The sequence below is a fragment of the Ciconia boyciana genome, chromosome 1 (genome assembly GCF_034638445.1).
Source record: "Ciconia boyciana chromosome 1, ASM3463844v1, whole genome shotgun sequence".
NCBI lineage: Eukaryota > Metazoa > Chordata > Aves > Ciconiiformes > Ciconiidae > Ciconia > Ciconia boyciana.
Window position 1 is genome coordinate 116,506,230 of NC_132934.1, and position 25,780 is coordinate 116,532,009.

The 25,780-nt window shown below is 48.2% G+C and overlaps 1 protein-coding gene across 9 annotated transcripts in view; it reads right to left on the reverse strand.

The window, feature by feature from the left end:
* TIAM1 (TIAM Rac1 associated GEF 1) overlaps positions 1 to 25,780 on the reverse strand; it is a 194,133-nt gene that overhangs the window by 110,699 nt on the left and 57,654 nt on the right. For 2 of the 9 annotated variants that reach the window (XM_072845165.1, XM_072845147.1), the window contains exons 6-8: positions 24,555 to 24,614; positions 24,362 to 24,441; positions 23,049 to 23,109 (exon numbers count right to left, since the gene is read on the reverse strand). The exons of 4 other annotated variants lie outside the window; for them this stretch is intronic. The gene's annotated coding sequence lies outside the window, so the exon portion shown is untranslated. The remainder of the gene's footprint in view (positions 1 to 23,048; positions 23,110 to 24,361; positions 24,442 to 24,554; positions 24,615 to 25,780) is intronic. 3 more of the 9 variants (XM_072845095.1, XM_072845069.1, XM_072845086.1) reach the window with 2 other exon arrangements.

The following is a 25,780-nucleotide window of genomic DNA, read 5'->3' on the forward strand; positions in this document are numbered from 1 at the left end:
GGAAAAGTCAGTGGAAGCAACAGGTGGGCAGAGGTTTCAAAAACCTGATGCCGCTCCCTCAAGTGACACATTTTGGGGTTCAATGAGCAAAAAGTGCATTAAACTTTAAAGGGATTCCTGTACAGAAATAGCTCTCTGCAGCTGGCTGGTCTCGGTAAGTTTAAAGTGAGAGGCACACTCTGATGAGCAGGTTCAAGATTGCTCTTAAAAAGCTGGCTATCTGCAGCTTGCCTGTAATCTTGTCTAAATTACAGGCAAGCTAAGGATGGCCAGCTGTGCTTCTCTTAAACCCGCTGTGTGGAGGAAAATCCCAGTCAGATGGGGGGTATCCAGCCACCTCAGGCAACACGGGCTGGGGAACCATTTCAAAAATAGGATGATCAACCCGCAGGCTTCTGATAAGCCTGGCAAAGTTGGAGCAGGTTCTGGTGGCAAGCAGGATCCGGCCCCCCAACCCCAGGAAGCCCTGGAGCTCAGAGTAGGACCCCATCCCAGTGCAAGGGTACATGTATTTGCAGGGGCTGGCAGGCAGGTCTACATGCTGGAAATGAGGTCAGCTGAACTCAAAACTGACTCCAAAGGCAATTCTTCAGACTTCTTGTTCCTCTTGTAGACAACAGCTCTAGGCTAAAACAACTTAGCGTAAAATTCACTGGAAATGCACAAACCATATTCAATAAATATCAGAAAAACTTTGTAAATGTTCCTTAATCCACAAAATCTGTGTGTGAGGAGCCATCTTCCTTTACAGAGGCACTGAGGCATCAAGCAACCATGCCTGAACTGTGGGCAAGTCATCAGTGGCAGGAACCGATCTCCTACTCCAACCACCAGACTACACTCCCTGCTAGAGGCAGCCCCCTTTCATCTCTTCAGAAAATCAACACTGAAACCAACTCTAAAAGTAAAGATTTTAGTAGGGGAAAGGAATCCAGCAAAGCCCTGAATGCAGATCAGGAACCAGAAGGTTTACTTGCATAACCTCACTCAGTACATTTAAGTTAGTGTTATGTGCTTGTCTCATGAGCACAAGGCTCTACCTCCCCAAAAAAACACTACAGCTAAAAAGCAACCCCCCCCACCCTTGAGCTAACAACAGCCTCGACTAGCACCTCCAGAAGGAAAGCCAGTCTCCGAGGAATAAGATACCATCCCTAGATAGCAACTTCATAGCTCTTTGCTACTCTACGTCAACCACATACAATGTCCTCAGCCTTTTATTATCGTGCCATCTCTATAGTGCTGCATATTTTACTATATAGGATGTTATTTTTTCTCTTAATAGATTCATTTGCAATTTTGCCTGCCTGACCACTCACTGGCTGGGAGCTGTGGTTTTACTGGGCTCCTTCAATTAACCTTCAAAGACTTCAACCTTTTTTCCCCTTGCACATTTGTACTCGGCACCAAACAAACATTTGTTAGAGCGTTTCACTGTTTACTTTCACAAGACACGTTTCTCTGATGTTCTACGTTGCTGAATTATGCAAAAATAGCATACTCCACTGACATACTTCCTATACGTTTGCAAGTTGTAATATCTGTGTTTTATAGACACAAGGGGCACGTTCTCTGGAAACCTTTTTCTTCTGAGACACCATCCACCCCAATCACCTCCTGAGAACTGATCATGGACCCTGCTGTATTCATACTGCGCTTGCATCTGAAAGCTCCAGTGTGGACTGAAATTGGAGCTCCCAGCTGCTTTACAGTCACACAAGGATATGCGATCCTTGGTCCAGGAGCTCACACAAAGCCGTAGCTGTTTTCCCTATCGTCGCAGACTCAGGCTGGTCAATTATTTCATTGCCATTTATTTAGTGCTGGCGGGGGAAGCTATACCATGCCTCATGCAACAGGGCAGTCCCAGCTCCCATTCCAAATGGCATCTAATACTTTGGGGGAACCAGCCCACACCATTCGACAACGGAGACCAGGTTTTCGGCAGGCATGAAGTGGCTCAGCCTCCTGTTTTGCAGGAGGACTAACCGCAACACACACCCGATGAGACTCCAGCCCCTGCAGCGTTGGCCAACACGTCCGATTTAGAGAGACCAACCCCTATTTCTATCTCTCTCTCCTCCAGCCCCATCCCGTCCCAAATCCTTGCCCTTCCCCACAGTCTGTTCGCTGCCAGCTTCTCCCTGCTCCCTTACCAAACACCTTTCCCTGGAAAAGGAGATCCCAACGAGGACAGCCGTAAGGTCCTCAGAAACACGAGGTTTCTTCTTTAGCTGTAAAGCCCCAGGAGCCCGAAAGAGGCCACAGGTAGACATTCCCCGCAAAGCTTCTGTTTCCAAATAATCCTGCCCCCTTCTCCCAAAGACACAGCTCCAGCACCCACAGCCCTGCAGACATTTTTACTCTCAAAGCTATGTTTCCAAAAAAGCCTCGATTTCTTTCTTTTCGCTTGCCCAGAAGCATAAATCAAAAGCTGACTGTGGTAGGTACCGTGGTTTTCTCATGCTCCCGGACAGCCGTGTTCTGCTTATTCCCTGCATTACTTAATGTTATTTCGAAATACAGACTCCAGCTGTTTGAGTACCTATGTGGATGTGCAACTTTGCCCTCCTCCGGCCTCAAACCCCTGCTGCAAAAAGGCTGGAGGCCACATTTCAGCAGAGAGGCACCGGCTGTCCCCCGGCCAGGGACAACAGCCTGTGCTGCCGGCTGCTCCGGCCAGGAAGGACAAGGGGCTCCCAGGGACCAAAGGGGTCCAAAGTCTTTGTGGAGCTCTGGATATTTTTTCGGGTATTCAAGTCCAGGTGGCCCAAAACAACTGACTGCATCTACTTCCTCCTCAAAAATCTCCTGTTCCTTTTAATTTCCCTTTAAAAAAAAAAACCTATAAATTCCAAACTTGAAGGTATGCTCAGGTAAACATGTCAAGCATAAAGACCTGTTTTAAACAGTAAACAGAAGCTGAAATGTCATGTATTCATTCATATGCCTCCAGGAATGACAGCTTGAAGGAACATATCAAATAGTATGACTTTCCAAATTTTAAAAAAACAGGCTGGTAAATTACAGTGATTTATCATTCCACAACAAAGTACACACACAAAAAAGTGCTTCCCAGAAAAAGATTACCAAGAAATCATCCAGATGTTACTAAAGTATTAAGATTAATTTGCTTAAAAAAATAAAAGCAGCAAGGAAATAACTCCCACTGGCTTTTTTGTCATAAGTTTCATCCTGCAACTTCTAACTGAATTGACTTCTGTTTTCTGCCTCGAGTCTTACACCAAGGTTATGTGCATTTCTGGTGCCTGCTGCCTATGCTTGCATCTCTTACAGCAGCACCTTGCTAACTTCCACTCTAGGATGCCATAAAAGTGAACAAAAATGCAACTTTCCTCCAGCTTAAGGGGGGGGGAGTAAAAACCAGCATTTTCATTGCAGTTGCGTAGAAAAAAAGGCAGCTCCTTTGTCACTATTTAAAAAAGCACATTAGTCATTTTTAACCAAAACAACCTTTGGCATGTATTACACATCACTTAGAGTGAAAGTCATCAGATGCTTGGCAAAGGTTTTCAGTAACCGCTTTAATTCAGCGCATAAACCTGCAGCGATCACTTAATAATATCCCCCCCCCCCCGAAAACTGGGAGTAGTTAATGCTTCCAGTCCCGCAGCGCTTGGTTGGCAGGTTTCCTCCAGCAACCCGTGGGCTGCAGCCACGCCATGTCGTGCCGTGGCATCCCTCCGGCTGCAGCGGGGCCTCGCACGTGGGTCCCCCCTCACCAGGTGAGCTGGGAGGCGACTCGCACAGGGAGGTGAGCAGTTTTGGGTCTTCCAGGTTTTGCCAGAGTTCATGCAAAACGTGGGCATGGGCAAGGACGCGTCTGATCCCTTTGGAGATGAGACTTCAGTGTTGAAACGCAGCTTTCCCATGACTGGGATAACCCAAAAATCATCTTCTCAGACACTTGCCGCAGGCACGGAGCTGGCGAGCAGCAGTCATACGGCTGCATTTTTTTTAACTCCGATTGATCACTCGTGTTCACTAATTTCAGGTTGGGAAGTTTATACCACACGGTTAATGTCCTTCCACACACTGGATTTGGGGGTTTTGGCAATATTTAGCGTAATACCATGCAGGCTGTTAAAATCATTTCAGCTTCTTCCAGCTAGGCACGTCGGTTAACGTGCGAGAATGTGCCTATCAAGCAGTGCTGTTCAAGTGAACTCTGCTTTGTAGTAACCATTAAATACTCCTTCTCCTGCACATCCCCGACCTTGATCAAAATCCCTCCTGTCCCCACCAGGGTTTTGGCCCCTTTCCCGCCTGGGTGCAGGGAGGCGGCTGCACCCAGCACCTTCCCACCTCCCTTCCCGGCGGTGGCCTTGCGCAATGGCGAGTCTTTGTCTCCATTTCAATGTCTAAGGGCCTGGAGCACACTCTGAATATACCTTCCCCGCCCAGGTTACTGCAAATGAATAACAAAGCAATTTTCCACTGGGAAGCGGACAGCAGAAGGCTTATTTGTTTTCCCTCTGACTTGAGGATTAGAGGGACTCGGCTGCTAGACCACAGAGCGCTGTTTGCTCACCTGGCAAAGTCACAACATCAGGTTTTCAAAGTTTGCTATAGCAGTTTCTAATAGAAGCCGTGAAGCCTCCTCTCACCAAAAGGCAGGATATTTTCAGCAGCCACACAGCAACATAGCGTATAGAAGAAGAGACCGGCACGAGCGGCTTTGTGCATCCTCCAAAAATGGTGCAGGCAGGTATTAATGCAAAAATCTACAAGTTTTCCTTTTTCCCTCCCACCTCTGCTATTTTATAGGCTTCCAAGCACCGCTTTCCAGCTTCCAACAAAGTGCTAGAGAGGAGGTCCAGCAACTCCCCTGACTCATCCATCTGCAGCTATGACTCACCGGTGTCCTACACTGCCTACTTCAGAGAGCCTTATCTTTGGAGGGGTCACCCCCAGCGCCCAGGACAACCACCCTGATAGCTCAAACCCTATGGGAGAGAGATAATTCCCTACACACACAGGAGGCTTTGGCTCTGTGGAGCAAGAGGCCAGTGCAGCAGAACCACCCACCTCTGCCAGGCAGCTGCCATGGTCCCCTGGCCCCTGCCTGCCCTGCCAGCAGCTGTGCAGCCCCCTATGGCCATGCCCAGAAGCTGAAATGCATCTGGGCAACAATACTAGTGCTGCAAGTGTTGATGCAGAGAAAAAAAAGAAAAAAAAAAAGACTGTTTCATATAGACAATGCTATTCAAATGCTGTTTCTGTGCTTATTATTCAAAATAAAATCCCCTCAACAAGTGAGGCGTTTTCTTGCATTAGTCACATGAAACTGAGCCCGCCAGTTCCAAATTGGTTGGAAGGAAAAAGAGAAACAGAAATGCAGAGCAACTTTCACAAGAAAAAGTGCTTCTGCCTCTTCAGAAACAAACACAACCGTTCACACCACCATGGCTGCCCACCAGCACCACCTGTATCCCCTTACCTCTGCAGAAGAGCATACCTACCATGACGTTCACACATTCCTATGTCCACAAGTAATCCATATGCCTGATCTTTTGACAAACGCAAACCGTTCCTGAAATGTCCCCGCTTGGAAACACTCATGCCGTTACAGCGGCGTGTACATGCGCAAGGTGATTTGCAGTCAGGCCCCAGTCAGCTTACAGAGGTGCTGCTCATCAGCAGTAGCTCAGTTACACCTATGGCAATGCAAGGCAATGCAATTTATCTTATACCACTCTTGATGAAGTTGCACCACGGCACATTTGCTATGCTCCTAACAGCATGCGCGCAGTTCCTGCAGCCCACCTAACGCTTGGCAATTTGTTAAACTTTGTTAACATCACTGTGAGTTTGAGCTTTTTTTTACCCCATAACCTAGACCAACTGTAGACAATACTAGGAAATGCAAGAGTTAAGCCACTGCTGGTCTCCCATGAGCTAACCTCCAACCTGCCACCCCAGCCTCTCTGCTGGGAAGACCACCGAAGGCAGTGAGGGAGAGAGGGAACTGCTGTGGGTGCCAGCAGCAGCGAGACCACTGAGCCTCCTGTACGGGCTGCGTTTGAGCCAAGGCAAGGGCTCGGCACAGACAGCCTTCCCAGGACCGCAGCTACACGGGACCCCTCAGCCTGCACGCACCCAGATGCACGCACTGCCTAATGGGCACCCCGTTACACTGCTGGCCGCTGCTGGGATCATTTATTTCCTTTGCTTTACGAGGGCTTTTTAAGCTACCCGAGAACATCGCATTCCAACTCTTATTGAAAGCGTAATTGGAAGTCTCAAAAAGCAATTACATTAAAAGCGCTCTGCAGTGAATCAACTAGCTTACCCGTTTGCCCACGAGCCTCTCACACCAGCCGCAGCACCAGCCGGTGGGGCTGTATTTCCAGGACCTGGGCACAGAGCTGAGCACGGAGGGAGGCTTCACGCACGGCAACGATGTGGAAGAGGGGTTTGTTAGTTATCACGAATGCTCCCCCTTCCTCAAATCCTTCAATGCCATCCCACTGAGAAAGCAAACAAGCAGCAGAGAGCAAGCCTGCTGAGCCAGGGAAAAAGGATGTTTGTGTTTGTTTACGATTCAATTAAAATTTGAGATGTCGCAACCAATAAAGAGAAAAACTACACTCTTGTTCTAGAAACCCCTAAATCTTATGTGACCTATGCCTTGCAAGACACAATAAAAATACAAATATTTACATGATAACTTCCCTTTTTTTCTCCTGCTTCTGCACTGTTTGCAGCACAGCTGGGCTAATCCCATTTCCCTGCGCTGTATTCTGACCTCCTTGAACAACCCCATGCTAGGATGTTAAAACACTCTAATCTATAAATAATGTATTCCTCTCATCCAGGAATGGATTACTGGGCCATAAAACTCACTGGAGCACACCACACAGTTGCCAGTTTAACAAAATAATACTGAAAAAGACGTATCAGTAGAGAGTCGTCCTCTTTCTTGCCAAATTCTTTTAAAGATTTGATGCCACCATTACTTTTGCACTGTATTTTTATTTTTTAATAAATTGTGTGGGAGCTGGTATTTTATTCTGGTGACCTCTTTTTCTCCCCCACCAAAGACCCTTTATTTTTTTGTGCTATTAATCCTCACAGCATGGCAAAAGACCAGCACCAGCTAACTACTCAGAGCCAAAGTGCAGGGGAAGCGATAAAGGGCTCGCTGCTGCCGTACACCACGGGGCCTCGGCACACACGGTGAGGCCACGCGTTAGGCCCAAGCCAATCTGTTGCCCCAGGTGGGGAGCTCCCATTTCTGCCCCCCCATCCTCCTGCCCCAGCTTCTGGCGGGAGGGTGCCTGGGCATTCACTGGACCCCATGCTGGGCCAGTCCAGGTCACTGATCCTGCAGGAAACTATCCGTATTTTCCTCGGGGTTCATTTTCAAACTGCCATTACCTACGACTCAAGCCATAATGTGTAACTTCATTTAAAGATAAATGAGTCTGCTCTGAAGACCGATGTCTAATAGGCTTGCTCCCACTGCTGCGATGGTGCAAAATCAATGCCTCTCCTATGCTGCAGACACCAGAAGGAGTCCTACCCCTGATTTCCCAGAGCAAAAGCATACAGAGCAAGCAAACGCTTAAATGATGCAAATTTGCGGTTTGGCAGATTTTTTCCGACAGGCATTCTGGAAAAATAAAGTGATTCTGCTTCAAAACAAGTTGGAACCCTCTTAAAAACAGAATTGCACCCTTTAAAGAGCAAGTTCCCCTAGGAAGCGTAACCAGGCATGCCACACTTCGGCACTTGATTCCTTAGCTCTGTTTGCCATGATTAACACAGCAATTTTCCACACATTTTTTGTAATGCACAGATCACTTAACTCCAAAAGGATTGGGGAAGAACAAGCAACCCACCGACACCCACAAAACCTGCTTCCTTCATTCCACTGCACTCATCATGTGAAAATTTAAATCACTCCTGCAATATGAAAACACCATCAAAGGAATTAATAGCCGCCTTGACAATGGATTTCTGGTATATTAAATGAAACGATTAAAGCACTAACATTTCCAACAGCTACGGTGTGACTTAATTCCCCCCAAAAGGTACACATTATACTTTGCCTCTGCACGGGAGGATTACTCATGGCTGATGGGTTGCAGCGCAGCTCTGAATCAGGTCTGAACTCTCTGCCTGTCAGAAAGCAAGCCTGTGCCCCTCAGGAAGCAGAAGCCATATCCAACATTTCTACAGCAGGCCTGAAGACAGTGGGTCAGGATGGCAAGCCGGCCCCTCGACGGCAGCCAGCTGCTAGGGGAAGAGCAGGGCTGGGAGACAACGCTGCCCGCTTGGTTATTAGCCCTAATGCTTAGTCACAGTAATTGCAGGGCCAGGGCTCCGTACTCACATTTCCTGTCACCAACCCAAGAATTAGGCAATTTAGATTTAAAGATAGTAACCGGTATATAAAATAACTTGGTAAGTGATCGCAGAAGTAACTAGGAGAAAAATGAGCAACCCGATATGGAAAAGCTTTCCCCAGTCCCTGCTTCTGCAGCGTTATCAGATCTTTGGTGAGTACGAGACCCCACCAAACCCAGCCTTCCCACCCTTATTGAAAAGCACGGCAGCACTGCCCTTCACAACATTTCAGCCTTCCCCACCTTGCAGAAACACCTAACAGAGCTCAATTCAAGTTGAAACCTTTCACAGGGCTCATTTTCAACAATTAAAGAGCATGGCAACCTGTAATTACTGAAAATAAAGCCAGACAGCTGGAGAGGGGAAGCATCTTTAATAAGTAACACGATACTACATTTTCTCTCTTAGGGAATTTAGCTATTAAGTCCCCAGCTCCCATTCAATCAGTTTGAGCTCTCAGTGTCTGCAATGAACCCGGTGTGCTTCTGCTACCTGCGAGCAGCGCAAACCCTGGCAAAGCAAACAACACTTGGCAACCTGATTAAATGCAACTCAGAGAAAGCAACACCTCCATCCACGCTGAGGACAGACAGAAGTTAGGAGCGGAAAGCCTTACAGGGCTTCCTGGACACACAGCGTCTTAGACAACGCAACGATGCTACACCCCACAAACATGTTTTCCCAGCTTTAGCTGAGCTTCAGCTGTGCTCGTTCCCACAGCCCAGCACACACAACGCAAGCAAAAGTTAATGTCGTTCGTGAAGTAGCTTACCGCTCATCATCAACAGCACAAACATCTTTGCCTGTTGTATTTCCTAAGTCCCGGCTGCCTGTAACAGAAAGGAGGAAGCGCCAGCGTTTCATTCCCCTTCTGCTTCAGAGTGGGTGTAACTCGTTAAGTTTCATGCTAAGATGAGATGGGTCAATTGGGTGTGTTTGAAGGTCTGGGTTTTTGCCATCCCTCCCTCCCTCCCTCCCTCCCTCCCTCCTTCCCTCCCTCCCTCCCTCCTTCCCTCCCTCCCTCTCCTGATTAATTCCTCCCGTCACAGGCTTCAGATGAGCTGCCACTCAGCCCCGCTGGCTCCTGAAATATGAATTCCTAAGGACACCCCTCCGGGGTGACTTTAACTCACCAGCCTGGCACGCTGCGAGAGGAGCCAAGAACTGAAATACACAGTCAACCCACAGAAGCGACTTGCACATCAGCTACACATGAACCAGCCGTGTGGTCTCCTTCCTCAACGCTGCTAAACTGCATCGTCCTTGGTGTTTCACTGTATTTTCAGGGAGCAATTCACCAGCAAGACATCAAATAAAAAACTTCTGACCTACTCTGCACCTTTTGCCACTGCCCTTGGCTCCCTTACATCCCAGAGGATTTCTCTCTGGGTACGTATCTGGACAGTGCTTCTGTAAGAGGACACACATTCAAAACGCACAGGCAATTGCCTCCCACTAAGCTGTCCACAGGTGCAAAAGTGTTTGCAGGATCAGGAACTACAGGGATTTAAAAATTATTCATGGATCTGGTTTTACTTAATTCACTATTTCCACGTAACTGTCTCTGGATTAGGATTTCAGCAGCATCGTCCTCAAGGCCAGGGTTGGTTAATGGTTGCTATAAATAAGAAATACCAATACAAAACCTAAACCATCTGTGTTTATTCCCCAACTTCCCCCACTTTGACTCTGCACCATTTACACGGGAGAAGAAAAACAGGTATCAAACTATTATTGGAATGAAGTAGACAACACAGTAAATATTTTTTACAAACAGAAATCAAATTAATTAACAAATTAACATTTACAACTCTGTGTGATACTTCAAAAATACAGAGTATTAAGCAATAACCATATCCTTGCAGTTCTGCCCTCTGCAACCCAGCAATGACCACGAACTGGGCAAAGGGCAAAACCATTAGAAAAAGAAAAAAAATAAAATGGCAAAAGGTATGTGCAGGAGCCCAGTTCTCCCACAGGGTTATACACACTGTCGTGCGACTGCAATGACTAAATAGCTGTAGTGAGGCTGTGGGGCTCCACACGCACGGGTGCTACAGATGCTGGAGGAGAAGGTGGGAGGAGATGACTCTATTTTGGGCCAGCCAGAGACAAGATACACGGAGAAGTGATTCGATGCGGCACAATCATTCTTACACACCCCGTTATCAGAAACAGGTGCGCAAGCCAAGTTTCCTGGTACAGCAGTCAGTTTTAGCCCACTTCAAACAGCAGGTTTGGTTTAACTTTACATTCAAGTACTTGCAGCTTCAGATGTTTCTGATATATCTGCCCACGCTTAGAAAGCACCAGGTCCCTCTGCGACCGCAGGCACTCCTGATAAGCACTGGAGCCCTCCACCTCAACAGCAGGAATGGGCTGAAGGAGGGATGGGACCAGACGCACCATTTGGACTAGAAAGCACCGAAACAATCGATCCTTAGCCTTACACTTAATTTAAACACCAAATGAGCACAGCCAACTTGCGGACCAGGCAGGAGAAACAAACGGGAGAAAGGCCAGGGGAGCGGAACTCCTCCAGAATTTTTTAGCACTGGTAACTAGCAAACACCGAGCAAGCAAGCAGGTTTGGCGAGCCACGAGTGACTCAGGAGGTGACGGGGGCTGCTGCTACCTGCCTTTGGGTTCACTCGGGCATGGCCAGCACTCACCATCTTCAACTCATTCGAATAGCCCGGACAGACAAAGCCGCGTTCAGAGCTCCAACGCCACCCACCCTTAATCGCTCCCATCAGAACAGCTTCGCCATTACGCAGAAACCGATGTGTACGTATACACAGGCGTGCGTGCACACAAGCTCCCATAGATACAAAGCAATTACGCTCCAGTCCTAAAGGAGGAACATATACGCTTACTACGACAGATCGCAAGTGATTGTCTGAAGTGTTTTTCAGCTTAAGAGGATGAAAGGAGGCACACCCTTTTGCTGCCAGCATTAGATTGGTTTGCATTCTGTCACAGCAGTTTGGGGCATCTTTTCCAGCTGGTTCGCTGTTACCTATAGGCAATCCTTGGCGTAGCCGGGACTCCCAGCAAAACTTGAACTACATGTGCCCCCCACTCCCTGTAAGAGCTGCTTTCAGAAAGCTTCAGACAACCAAGTCGTAAGTCAGCAAGTCCCAAGTCAGTCTGGCCACCGGTGGATTTTAAATTGGTGCAGGCGGGTAAAAGAAAAACAGTGATTTCCCCTTCCCATTGTGACCCATAGCACCAGAATAGGAAAAAGCAAGTAATAAATAGCGAGACTGATGTATGGAGAGAGATGCGCAGAAGAATTACAGGTGCCACCACATAGCTAAGGTCTGGGGGGGTTGTAGATACAGCACTTGATTTGGTTAATCTGGTTGTTGCTGCAACCCTCAGGAGCGGCTGGAGGGAGAGGCAAGGGAAGCCTTCTCCCCAGCTGTGTACCAGCCAACCCACCCTTCTCCAAAGCCTTGCCGAGAAACGAGACGATGGGCCCTTCAAGGAAGCCTGGCTGGTGCAAGCGAGCCGCCGCAGTCCAGACTGCAAAGAGCAGGTGGTCCCGGCCACTCGGGGAAGGTGCAGTGTGGCCGGCTGACAACAGCCTCGCCGAGAGCCCTCCAGGGCAGTGCCATGGCTTGTCAGCTCACGCCTGCCCGCTGCGGGAGAACAGGCATTTCCAGGCCCTGGCCCCGTCACCCTGGCTTGGCTGACGCATTTGGATACACACCTTTTGATGTGGGCTTCCTCTCAAGATGCGCGAGCCAACTTATATAATTCTTAATGTTCTCCTGCGCTAAGTGATTAGCGAAGACCTACCAAAACCTGTTTTCAGACAACCTGGCATATTCCACCTGAAACGGGCCGGAGACAACCAGGCCAGCCACTGAGCTGGCCGACTGGAGGGGACCGTCACCTCCAGGAGCTTGAAGAAGTGGCCATCAGCTACCCCTGCGGCTGGAAGAGGGCACGCATTTACCCTCCCTTTCTCAGCTGAATAAAGATGATGCCACTGGGAAAAGCCCCTTTTTCTTCCAGTGTCAGCAGGACAAATCCCAGCAACCCTCCAGGGATTCCACAGGCTATCCCAAATATCCAGCTGAGACGTGGAGACCCCTCCTCAGAGCCCGGAGGAGGAAGGTCCCCTCAGCATGGCACGGTCCTTTGCAGGACAGCACCTCCTCAGTTGTGAAAGGAGAGGAGAGGGACTCCCATCAGACACAAGCCAAGTCTGTATCCTGTATAAAGGTGTATTTATCAACCCTAATTAACATCCCAGGCTTCTCACACCCTGGCACACCTGCTAATTAGCACACATGAGTTAATATCATTTTAACAATGGATTATCACTTTGGGGAGAAAAATGGTTGGGAGTCACTTCAGTACAGTGACTCACCCTGGGCACAGCAGCAAGGTAAGATACGAAGAGCATCGGCCACGCTTGCACAGGGCTACGCAGACCGTATCTCTAACTACAGCTTACTTTACAAAGCCAAGGTGCTTCAAAAATTCACGACTGTACCTGTCTTATTTTCCATCTGCGCAAACAGATGGCCTTGGAGAAGCGTCCTGTCTCCATCCTCCAGTCAACTGGAGCCGCTCAGGTCTTTCTTCAAGTCCTTATAGCCATGGTGGAGTTTCTAATGGTCCCAGCCACCATGATTAGCGCCTGCTTTGGTCAAGCACGTTTCAGGACATGACCTAGGGCCCACCAGGCGCTTACCATCTGCCAGGAATGACCCCAGGGGACCACCAAGGTGCTGATGCCCCACACCAGTTTCGGTGCTACTCCAAACGTCCCATAACCCCAGACCAATCTGGCGGCACAGGCAGGCACCCCAGCACACATTACTGCAACATTATACTGCTTTTCCTACAAACACAATCTGGGCTTCAAAGTTCAAGCTGACTCTTGCACATCACTGTGGATGATGTGTCCAAGCCGTGCACTGGCTTTCACCCTGGTAACCCCCCTCCCCTGGGAGCAACACCCACGCTTGTGCCTGTGCAGCCTCATGCATCTGGCAGGAGGGACTGTGACCAAGAACGCTGCTAAAGCAAAGGCTTGTCTCTGTGTAGACGAGGACACAATGTGGCTTGAGCCATCTTATATTGAATGATAAATTGAGGAAGAAAGTCGACTTAGGCTGCCTTTTTTTTTTTTTCCCTTTATAAGCCTCAGCTTTCGAACTGGATCTCTGTGGTGTAGAAGCTCACAAGAAGGCATTGGTGGAAAACCATCATGCCGCCATCAGAATCACTTCTACCCCCACAAATTGATGTTTAACACTCCCTGCCTTCACTTTGTCCAATAAAAACCTGCAAACCAACCCTTGACAATTAAAGAACGTTAACACCATAAAAAATTATCCTAGATTGAATGTATCCATACTCCCTGTTATCAGAAAGATTTTCTCAGCCTCATGTTTCTACTTGGGCTTAGGAAGGGAGCTGTGAAAGGCAGGTATTGTTCAGCCACAAATAGTTCCCTTTCAGCTTCTACAAAAGTAAGCTAATGAACTACGGGGTTTTTTTTTTCCCTTTGGAGAGGTCAGCAGATATATCAACTCATGGGAAAACTGATCCCTGTTGTTACACTGCAAGGGTAGTCAAAAAAGGTTTCTAATGAGCTACAGGGAGTGGATGCTGGCGATGAGCCAGCACCCTTGCCTGTGAAACCAAGACGAACGACAAGATGCATGAACCACCTCTGAAGCAAGTACAAGTTAAAATTTCAGACTTGCATTTCATCTCGCTGTTTGTGGCTGGCAGTTCTCGCACCGACTTTGCAGTGTGTATGCAGGCACATTGCTTGCAGACACTCGGCGTGCATAACTTCAGAGGCAAAGGTAGGGCTCCTTCTCTTTACTGGGACCGTCCAGGTGCGTGCAGGTAAAATACACACCTCTGGGTGTACAGGATTAATATCTATAGAAGAGACCTGCTTCTAGTCATCTAGCCTCAAGAAAATACCTGCAGTGGTGAAGCTCTTCTGGACACGCACACAAGCACGCGCACGCGCGCACACATACCCGGAGTTGCTACGAGCTTCTGCACCTCCCCAGCACCAGAATGGTTTTATAGGGTCGTCTGGCTGCAGACGGTGGCTCCAACCCAGCTCCCCCGACCAGGGAAGCAGGTACCGCTGCAACACCCCACATTGCACAAGCCTCGCAGCAGCACCCACAAGCCCTTTCGGTCCTTACCACAACCGCCACGTGGCACAATGATAAGCCAGAGTTCAACAAAACGGGGACTGTTTCCTTTTTCGATGAGAAGGCTCGAGGAGGAACATTGTATTCAAGACCTCTAATCCAAACACCTCCTCTCGTTTCTTTGAAAGAAACTAGGCGGTAGCTGCTGTCATTTTCATGCTGCGTTCTGACACGTTTCCACCGCATCCCTGCCAATAGTTTTAATTTCGATGGAAAAATCAGCTCAAAGGAAGAGTGACAAGCTGTACGATGGTGATGATGCTGTCAAATGATGGATATCGTAGGTTTACATTAGTTGTCAAAATTTTTCGACACTAAAAATAGGTATCACAAGCTTTTGGATTCACCGCATTGAAGTATCAGGATATTCAGTATACAGGATATTCACACCTTCAAAAGAGCCCAAAGTCACTCAAAGCCAGATAAAACCAGCAGTATGTGACATACAGCACAGGTCTCTGACCATTATTTATTTTGAGAAGGAAAAAACAACACACTGCCATATGAAAACTCATAACAACTCTGGCCACAGCAAAGACAAGATGCTGCACACAACGTGAAATACAGCAGCACAATATGGAATGCAAACACATGCAAAGGAAGAAAGAAAGAAAAAAAAGCTTTAGAGGAGAAGATAGAAAATCCTGCACCCTGCTATCCCATCTCTTGGTCCAGATCCCACTAAAAGGGAGGGCAGAGATCTTCCCGCAGCAGCTCCCCCTTTCCCTCCTGCCATCCCTCACCTGCAAGAAAGAGGGCAAGAAAACGCCCAGAGCTGCAAGAAAAGGCCCAGAGCTGCAAGGCTGGAGAAGGATAGGAAAGCCCACGAAAAGCAAGTAGTTTGCTGGAGGGCTGACACTTCCATTCGAGGGATGACTTCTCCCCAGGCGGCGACCCACCGATGGACACTGGCCAGGCAGCAGGTCACCAAAGGGGATGTTGTTCTTATGGGTAAGATGGGGGGGGGGGGGGGAGAGACCATTTACAAACCAAATCCAGCTTGCTTATTCCCTTTGAGTCACTGAGATGACTAGCACAGGCAAAGTTGTCCCTATATTAGGCCAATATTTATAGCAGAAAGAAAATGAAGCATCATAAGGAATTACTAATTAGATGTTATCATAACACTGTGTAGAACTGAAGCAGCACTCCAATGTGCTTTATAAATAATTAGCAAATTAACTTTCATCCCCATCTTCTGCACAGCCAAGCGGAGAGCGAGTGCTTTGCTCAGGGCCGCAGTCCTTGAGCAGAGGCAGGGTTACAACTGATGCCCTGGTCCCCCGTCACCAACACCTGGTCCGGGCACGGCCTGCTCACCCAGGGCGAAATCCTGACTCAAAACACGTGTGTTAAGTTAGCGAGAGCACCTGACCTGCCATCTATGTTTTTATGCCAATGGTGAGAGGACAGAAGACACCTGTCCCAGCATAAACCCCAACAGTACCAAAAAAAAGCACAGTGGCACAGTTGGCTTAAACCTACTAAAGTCCGTGCCGCTGCCTTAAGGAGAGACCTCACCCTACAGCCCTGTGCTCCCCTCCCGGCACACGTACCGCTGCTTGTGGCAGGCCAACGGCTTGCTGGTTCAGGGGACAGCTTGGGGTGAAAACTGGCCCCGCTAGGCCAGGGGAAAAGAAAAAACAAAAAAAAAAAAAGGGCAGAGTTTGGGCAGATGGGTTCCCTGATCCATCCAAGTGCACAACTGGCAGAGCACAGGGATGAGACATCGAAGAAGAAGAGGGAACCGGGAGGTTCATCCCTCTGGTTGCATCTCCTGTATCATCAGACCATGATCCACGCTGCTCCTCTCTCCCAGACCTCTGCTCAGTCCAGCAAGCAGGGTCTCCTCAGTTATCATCCCAGCCCCACAGGTCTCCACGCACTGGCCTAGGCTGAATTTTTCCAGTTCCTTGCCACTGGGATGAAATGCACTTGCAGCCATGAACTCGGGGTCCGAATTCAGGGCTGACCGAGCAGCTGACCACACATTACCTGGCATGGGCACCACTCCTTTCACTCTAGGGATAAATTCCAGCTTACACCAGCGCGAGACCAAGACGCAGCCTCTTCCCTTGCTCACAGGAGGAGCACGACAGAGGACACACTGAAGCCCAAAGTTTTGTTGAAGGGCTCAGTCCCTCCCACTCTCCCCAGAGGAGATGCCTTCTCACAGCTCATAGAGAAACCTCTTCACAGCCACAGAGCCAGCGGAGGCCGGGTGGCTGAGACTGCACCAGCCACAGACGGACCCCCGCCATCCCCATCCATCCCTCCCACCCTGCCTGAGGAGACTGCAGCCTGTGGCCCTGCCGTCCTTCCCCCCGGCAGCCGGCGGGGCACCGCCGGCAGGGACAGCGCTGCCGGCTCCCTCCAGCGCCCGCCCGCCCGTTGGGTGGAGAAAGGCTGACCGCAAGCACATGGGGGAGAGTCCCCGCAGGCTCCTCGTGTGTTGGGGGCACGAACTGAGGGGGAGGAAAGTCCCTCCACCCCCAGCAGATCCAAAGGAAACAACGCTCCAGACTTAGCCAGGAGGCAAACTGAGCGTGCAGCTTCAAGCATGGACTATAAACGTCTAACTCCACGGGCATAACAGAAAGCACCCTTCCAGTGTTTCTTCTGGGTGCAGTGCTTCCCTGTGTATCCAGCTCTCACCTTTCACCGGAGCAAGCGGGCTACCACAAGTGTCCTTGCTCCCTCTCTCCCACACTGAGCTTTGCATTGAAGAAGACCATGGCAGCATCAATGCCATCCGCACACACCCCTCTTGTCATGGCCACCTCTGCCCTCGTGGTGCAGGGGTGATCAGCACATCCCAAGCCGAGTCACTTTCTAACAGCTCACTGTTGGGCAGTGGGAGCGGGCAAGTCAGGGAAGGGAGCAATCCGGCTGACAGGACGGCCGGGAGAACGAAGAGTCGCAGAGGTGGACGCACGCACTCTGCTTCTCCAAACTCTCCACAAAAGCATGCAGTGAAATCAAGGATGTGCTTGCACAGCTGCCTGCACAGCCCAAAGCAGGCTTTGGGGATGAGACCAGGTCAGAAAGCTCCCGCTGCAAGCCCTCAGGACGCCTTCCCACCGCCGGCCATGCTGCAGACCAGACCACCGGGCAGATCCAAGCTAAAGGCATGGTTTCCCATGGGCTGGTCCTCCCCATGAAGTACCCTGAGACCCTCACAGAAAGAAACAGTACAGAAGCGTAAACTGCTGCTGTTACTTTCTACCGGATGCATGTTAAGAAAGTAGGCAGACCTGCACCTATTTTAGACATGCTGCATAAAAATAAAAGATGCTGGTTGACTGTGCATGTTCTCATTTTTAGAAAACAAGCTCCAATTTATTTCTTCTCTTCTTTTCAAATCTTTACAACCAGATGGTAAAAAAAATTCCCCTCAATGTCACCTCAATGAAAAGAAGCCCCAACCTGGTTTCAACCTCCCCGGACCAGAGCACAACATGGGAGTCACCCTGTTCGGTTAATACCTCTCTCCTGGGGGGCCCAGACCTGACCCCCTCACTCACAGCCTGACCTAAAGCCCTCCGACGTGAGCAGAGATCTTGACTTCAGGCTCTGCCCAGAGGGCTACCACCACTGACTTCCACGGGATGGCTCGAGGTTATAAACACTACAGCTGGCACACAGGGCGAGCACAACCGGGCTTGCCATCCCCCAGAGGGGTCTCACAGATTTAAGGAGATAGGCACTCTGCTTTATGTCTTAGTGCCTTCCCTTTTTCTCCTCTTCCAATTAACTTGTTCTAGCTACTTTAGAGGTCTTTTTCCCTTTTAAAAACCCACACCAAGTTATTCCACTGAAAGACAAACACAATTTTATCAGAAAGTACATGCTATTTTTCTGCTTTTCCTTTTTTCTACTCCCCTCGTGCACTGCCAGGACACAACATCTCATATAACTGTATTACCGTCTACTTGTTTGCCAGTGCTGTGCTCCTCACAACGAACAGATCTTTAATTTCAAGGCATAGTTGGTGCCCATCTGCAGTCTCTGTCAGGCATCCATATTGGTGGTGCCCATGCCAAGTCTGGGTACACCGTGTTACAGTGGTCATGAAGTGAATCACTGGCAGTTTTGTCTGGATATACAGAGATCTTCACCGTGAAGATGCTCAAGGTGAAAAGTGAAGTGGGATCATGTTTTCCAGAGAGGCTGTGCAGGCTCCGTCCTTGGAGGTTTTCAAGACCTGCCTGGAAAAGAGCCCTGAGCAGCCTGGTCTGGTCCCACAGCTGGCCCTGCTTTGGGCAGGGGGTTGGACCAGAGACCCCAATGTGTCCCTTCCCACCCGAGCGACTCACTGACCCCAGGCTCTGGGGCACCCTCCCAAACAATGATCAATTAAATGCCCAGGACCATGCCTGGCAGAGAGGGCAAAACTCCACATCAAGAGGAGATGAGCCTTTCATCAGTGTTGGGTCCACCCAGCTACACTGCCTTGAAGCTTCCTCACAGCTTGTGGAAGGGTTTGATCCAGTCAAACCATGCCTATGATGGCGACGGCTAGATCCTCCTCCTTCCACACCGGCTGCCACACATGCCTACCAACCTAGCTCTGGGGCCAGCCACGGCACCCCCAACCCATCTCAGTCCAACGGAGCTGAAAGCACACTTAAGCAAACAGGTCTCTGCTAGGCTGGATGACACTGAGTGCCAAAACAGCGGGAGCACTCACGAAAATGGTTTCACCAGCAAACCTGAAAGCTACTGACTTCTGACAGAGGTTTACAGTACTACCCGGTGGCAGCAGGGTGGCAACCTCCTGTGAGTCCACAGCAGTTTGCAGAGCACACCGCTTATCTACACCCTCGTTCACAACCCACAACTGAACAAATCTGGGGGATTTCTATACATAGCTTGGAGGGCGAGAGCAAAGCATGGCAGAGGCACGCTAGAATAGGATAGTATTGAGAGATGCCACTGGTGCGTTTTGCTTCAAAAAGCATCAAAATTACAGGAAATTATTCAGACTCCCTTTATTAAAAAAACAAGAAACTGAGAAGCGTGACCAGGAAACGCTGTTTAAAAGCTGGTTCTTTTTCATGGTTAGCAGGCAAGGAAAGGAGGTGCAGAACAAGAGCAAGAGGAAAGCACAAAACAACTGGAAGCGTCTTCTCTGAATTGCAGTCTGAAGCCTTTGGCTCTCTTTTGATACCAGTAAATTTAAAAGAAAATAAAAAGTCTCCAAATCTTGTTCCAAACTACTATTTGGAAGACAGCCACAGCTCATTACAGACAAAGCAGGCAAAGAATATACGGTTTGTGATACTCAAACAACAGCCCTGCTCCTGAGTAATTACAAACTGGTGGCAACACTGACAGACAATACGTACATAGGTATACATAGCTATACATTCATGGTGTTAACACACTCACCTTTGGAAGACCTGCATTAAGGTCTGACCTGAGCCTGCAGCTAACTCCACTGCCACTTGACCTTGCCTTTATACTTGCACAAATATGTTTTTGAACGCTCAAAGATGCGTAATTTCTATGAGTGATCCCCTAAGACTAAGAGTTCATACACAGATTAACTGTTAAAGCAAGCTCAAGGGCAGAGACCTGGTCTCCTTTACTGGCAAAAGCCTTGTACTCTGAAGATCGTAACTGTTCTAGAACTGCTGATTAATTTTCCTCATTTGTACTTCCCCCCCCCCCTTTAAAGTCCTGCCTGTTCCTTTTATTTCTTATGAGGCTTTTCAGTATTTGTCTGTTACTGGAACATTAAAGCCTGATCTGTGATTAAACACAACATTTGGGAGGCAGACTGCAATGCTGCCTGCTGTCACTGTTCCAACTGTAAGAAGCTCTGGGAGATATCAGCGTATCAGGGCAGATCCTTCTCTGCATAAGTCTGTGTGACCAAAGTTCTTTCTCACCCTTTTCTATCCCCACACCCCCCAAAAAAACCCTGATTAATACACAGTGGGATAGCTGCATGGTATCAATAGTGGTGGGTATGTATTAAAGTGGTAATAAATAGGGCAACAGCAGGGAGAACATAGAAATACATTGCAGAGCAGTAAAATAGTTCAGTTTCATCGGTTGCATTAATTGCACAAAAGCAGTAATCAGAAATTGTATGCTTAAGTATGTCAAGAATGCTGCACTCAGTAACTTGAAGAAATTACTTTTATAACTTGGCCTACTTCCCCCACTGTAGCTACACTCAGCAGATAAGGGAACTCTTCAAACTTAAATGACCACGTTCCACATTTTGGGGCTCTGCGAAAACCAGCAGAGCTATCTGGAGGCCAGGCGAGGTCAGGCCAGCTGAAGTCGGGCCAACACAGAGGGTGTGATCGTCAATCTTCTCGCCCATTTCCATGACACTGTCAGCCGCAGGAAAAGGGAGCCTCCTACATCAGCCATGGATGAAAGTCCTGGAGAGACCCCAGCAAAAGCAGAACAAAAAGCACAGAAGGCCTCAGGTCTCCTGCACTCTTCCCATCAGGTGATCCTGCAGCATGAGTGACCCACAGCCTCTCTAGAGAGATGCCTCCTCTTCTTCACTCTCCACCCCACTCTCAGCATGCATCTCTGGCTGGTCCCTAAAGCAGGTATCTCCTGGGACATCATCTTGCAGGACACAAAAGAAGAAGCTCTAAAATCCACAGCAAAAAAGCACAACCCCATAGCTAGCAAGGAAGGATTAATCAAGGATGTCCATCTGTCACTGGGCTTTGGAGTGAAGGATCCTAATGACATGGATTGCTGAGGCCATGAGAGTGCTAAACAGCTTCCAAGATACCCCCTTTCTCCTCAAACCTCCTCAAAAATGACACAGCCAGATGATGCAGAAGGGCAGAGACCAAAAAGCAGGGAGCCCCAGTTATACATGCCCTAGAACAGGGAAAAGGAGGGGCAGACCTCCGAGTGGTTGCGTATTTATGCAGTAACAACAACACTTGAGAAATTATTCATTGTAGACAGCATACAGATGCATAGTTCAGAAGCAGGATGCACTAGAGCAGAGACACCTGTGTCAGAAGCAGGGTGCTGCGAGCAGAGGATGCAAGTGCTGCAGAACAAGTAGCAGCCCCTTACAAGCAGGAGCCCTCTCCACAGCAGCTCAGTGCCCGAGACCTCAGGGCAGTATCAGGAGAATCAGGAAGGACTGGTCCAAAGTACGCTGTGAAGAGGTCCAAGCTTTGCAAAATGTTTCATTAAACTGTTTCCCTCTCTTCAATCAGCCTTCAGCAGAGTCCAAAGGCACTGGGAAGTGGCTGGCTTCCCAGTACTGGGATAAATTGTCCCAATGCACTGGCAAGGAGAAATTGCAAACATTGGTAGGAAGCACCAGGCTGCAAGAGAAGTTTTCCCCTCTATGTCAAAGCTTCTGAGGGACGTCGCTCATGAGCTAAGAAAAACTGGCTCTGCACAAGAGGAAATCCTGTTGAAGTTGTGCTCCATGGGCTGCTCATGACTCCACTTCTCCCTTTTGCTCTCGTTAAGCAAGGTGCAGCAAAGCCTTTCAGGCAGCCTCAGAAACCGTCGCTCCGCAGCAAGACTTAGCCATGGGATTGACTTTAGACACATGAAAAATGCCCTTGATTTTAACCAGAGCTCTGGTACCTGTTTAAAGCTGATCAGCATGCTTATAGGTTTTGCTGTGTAGGAGTGAATGATGACACATCTTTACTTCAACAGGCACCGAAAGCTGGGAGACTGCTGCTAACTAGCACTCTGGTGCAGGTGGGCAGTCAGAGGTTCTGCGAGATAATAAAGAAACATGCCAAAGGAAATGTAGGTGGCTGTATCTACCCTAGCGCCTTTCAATTCATCACACCAAACTTCATTCATTACAATAAGGACATGCACTAGCCACAGCACACCTTCACTGTTAAGTCAACTAGAGCAGAGCTTATGGTAAGTAAAGGACAGCAAGATCTCTGATGCAACTTTATTAAATGCAGTGTCTCCAGGCTGGGCTTTCAGTCAAAATCAGTGTATTCAGGTGCTTCTATGGCTATGGCTGTAATTTCACACATCATCTGAGCTATCTCTTCCCCACCAAGAGGGGAGGGATCTGCACTGTTGGCCAACAGCACCCCCAGGCAGCCACCTGCCCCCCATCCCTGCCCCTCCTCGCCCCACTTAAACTACTCCACATCAGGGCTGCCACGTCCTGCCCATGCATTTCCACCCCCAGCCAGCCACCAGCCCTCTTCTAGCACCCCGGCTCACAAAACGCAGCTGGCCAAAAACCCACATTTTTATTTTCTGGCCATTTTGGCTCCTTGAACTTGCTTACTGTGCAATCAGGAAGGCACCTGTGCTGCTGCAAGGAGGGGAGCAGGAATATGTGGCCCTGATTAAAAGGATATCTCAAGCTCAGAGCCATGCCTCCACCACTCGGCAACGAAGCACAGCAGGGAAATGGGGCCAGCTTACAGCTAACCGGGTGAAGGCTACACGGTTTATACACTGCAATACATGGTTTATACACTGGATCAGTACCTTGGTCTGATTCATGACCACCCTGGTGATGCAGCTGTGTGACAGGGCAGGATGCTCCAAGCTGAAAATGCCAAAGACTTGCTCTTACAAAACTCAAGCCATACACAAAGATGAAAACATCACACAGGATATTCCCCTTCCCACACACAAAAAAAAAAAAGGAATTAACTTTTGGGTTTGCCATGAAAGGTGCAACAGCCTTCAGACATGAGTCAATATTTGATATGATGAAATGGAAGAGAAGGGAAGAGAGAATGAAGAGGAAACCTTTCACTTTTTTTTTTTTCCTTAAGGTGCACTGTCACTCTATGCCCTCAATAAATGTCTGTGCATCTCTTTATAACATAAATGTCAGCCTTGTGGTGGATTGGAACCTCGGGATTACTGCACTGGCAGAATTAACATATTAGACATAAAAACCATAACATTTCATTATCCATTGTAAACTGCATGTGCTTTCACTCTAGGGAAACTGGAAATATCACCCAATTTCACTATCATTTTCTGTTAACTGACTCTTCTGCCACGTATTGGCATACTGGGGCATTCAGCTTGATGATATATCAGTCTTCTAGTTTCATTCTTCTTTCTCTACACTGCTGACATTTTTTGAAATCAATTTTTTTGTTCTGTTTTTGCCTCTATGAAGGTACCACACTACAAAACCACACAGCTGAAAAAAACATTTAGCCTGCAGCAAACAAAACGGATTGTATTTATCAAGCTGAAAACACACCAGAAGAAACCTATCCTGACACCTGAAATAAGGGTAGATGGCGACATGGAGGTAAGAAAACCTCAGACACAACAGGCAAGGCTTCGAGTCATTTATAGGCATGCTAGGGTCTATGGTCAATAGTGAGGCACTAAAGAACAGAATCTTTTCCCTTCTGCGGTTTAAACTCCCTGTATTTTTCCTGCCCACTACTAGGCTGGCTGCAAATTCAAAGATTTGCATAAGCCACAGATTTTGTCTGTCTCTTTGAAAGGTCAAAAATTAGAAGCAGCACAAACAAACACACATGACAAATAGGCCAGCTGGCAGCAATTTGGAGTGACCACATGGAGGAAGTGTGGAGAATGAGGGCAGGAGAGGAGCCCTTAAAAGCCTAGGTCATACATATATTGCAAGTTACAGGGTGCCTCAGGGGAATTTTTTTATTTAATCAGTTTTGTATCTTTGCAAAGATTAGTGACCAACTATCCAGATTTCGTGCTGTCATGTTTCTATAAACATTTCTGAATAGACTTTCTTTGATAAAACATGCAGCTGCTGACATGATATTTCGTACAAACATTTCACTATGTATTACCTTGCGTATTTCAAAAAAGCCTTAACATTTTTAGTTCTAAGAGACCACTCGTTCTCCTCTGCAGGCTATGGAGCATTGCCCTAGGACAGAGAAACGAAGGGATAAGTAAGCAGAGCAGAAGGAGGGTGGGCAGGAGCTGCAAACAGATACAATAGTAGAAGTCTTTACCAAAACCACTCTGGTCATTACTCACATGAGGGCGTTACGGAAGTAAGTAGGAAGGTAGGGAAACATTTGTTGTCCTGTGTAGCTTCTGGAATGGAAGAGAAAGATTAACAGGTCAACTTCAAACATCAAGCCAGATGCACACAGCTGGTGTTAATCTGCATGACCCTCATTACCTGCAACAGACCTCTGCCAAACTATGGCAGCCAAAGAGCTGGCCAGATTTTTATTACTAACATCACCTCGACCTATTAATGCAGGGGGGGGGGAATAATTCAAATCCAAATTGCTTCTCCCTATTTGTTGCTGCTTGTGTTTTGCCAGAGCCACAAAGCCCAATTAAGTCAGTTTCCCTTTGGTTTGCAGTCGGTCAGCTCCAGGCGCTCAGGGCTGCAGTATCTGGGGCTGCCAGTCCTGCAAGGACCATTTACTTGTTTAAAAGCAACTCTTTCCACTGGACTTGGGTTTAGCTAATTGTACCATTTCTATTGATCTTGGGTTTTATAAAAGGCTTGGCTCCTGATGGCATGCTGTCAGCAAAATTACGCTTGGGGGCCAAATTTGGTTTAGCCTGGCTCTCACAAAACAATAAACAGGTTGCACTGATATAGGTTTAAGGTAGTAAACCAGAATGAATTTGAAAAATAAATCTCTAGAATGCCTGTCCAACTACAGTAGTAAAAGGTCACTTATCCCCAGCAAATATCATCACCGCACGCTGTTCAGAGATTGGAAACGTGAGTTGATTGACGGCTCCCCGAGCACCATCCAACTGAGATTTTCCATGGCCCTTCTTCCTGACCGTCTTCACATCGCCTCAAAACACAGCAGAGCTTGCTGACAGCTTGTTATTTAAAATTGTTGTTTTCCCACAAAAGGAGAACGGGAAGAGGAGAGCTTCCCGTTGCCATTCGACCCACCACAACGCACTGAGCCCTTTCAAAACCCTCGCAGGCTCCAAGTTCTGTAGATGATATAACGTCATCAGACATCTGCCAAATAAATAAGCAAGCTCCAACATGCCTCCTTCCAAACCTGCAACGCAATTTCCATCCCAGTACAGAAACTTGTACTGGGGTTTAATACTCTCTTCAATACATCCCCTTCCACAAAGAAAATCTGTGCCCACTGCTACAAGAACACGCTTAATCCCTGTAAGCAGATGTCAGCCTCCAAAGCCGAGAAAATGACTTTGTTCTTTAGGATCAGTGAATTTAAAATGCAAGAAGTTGAAATGCCCTGATGAATTTGGTA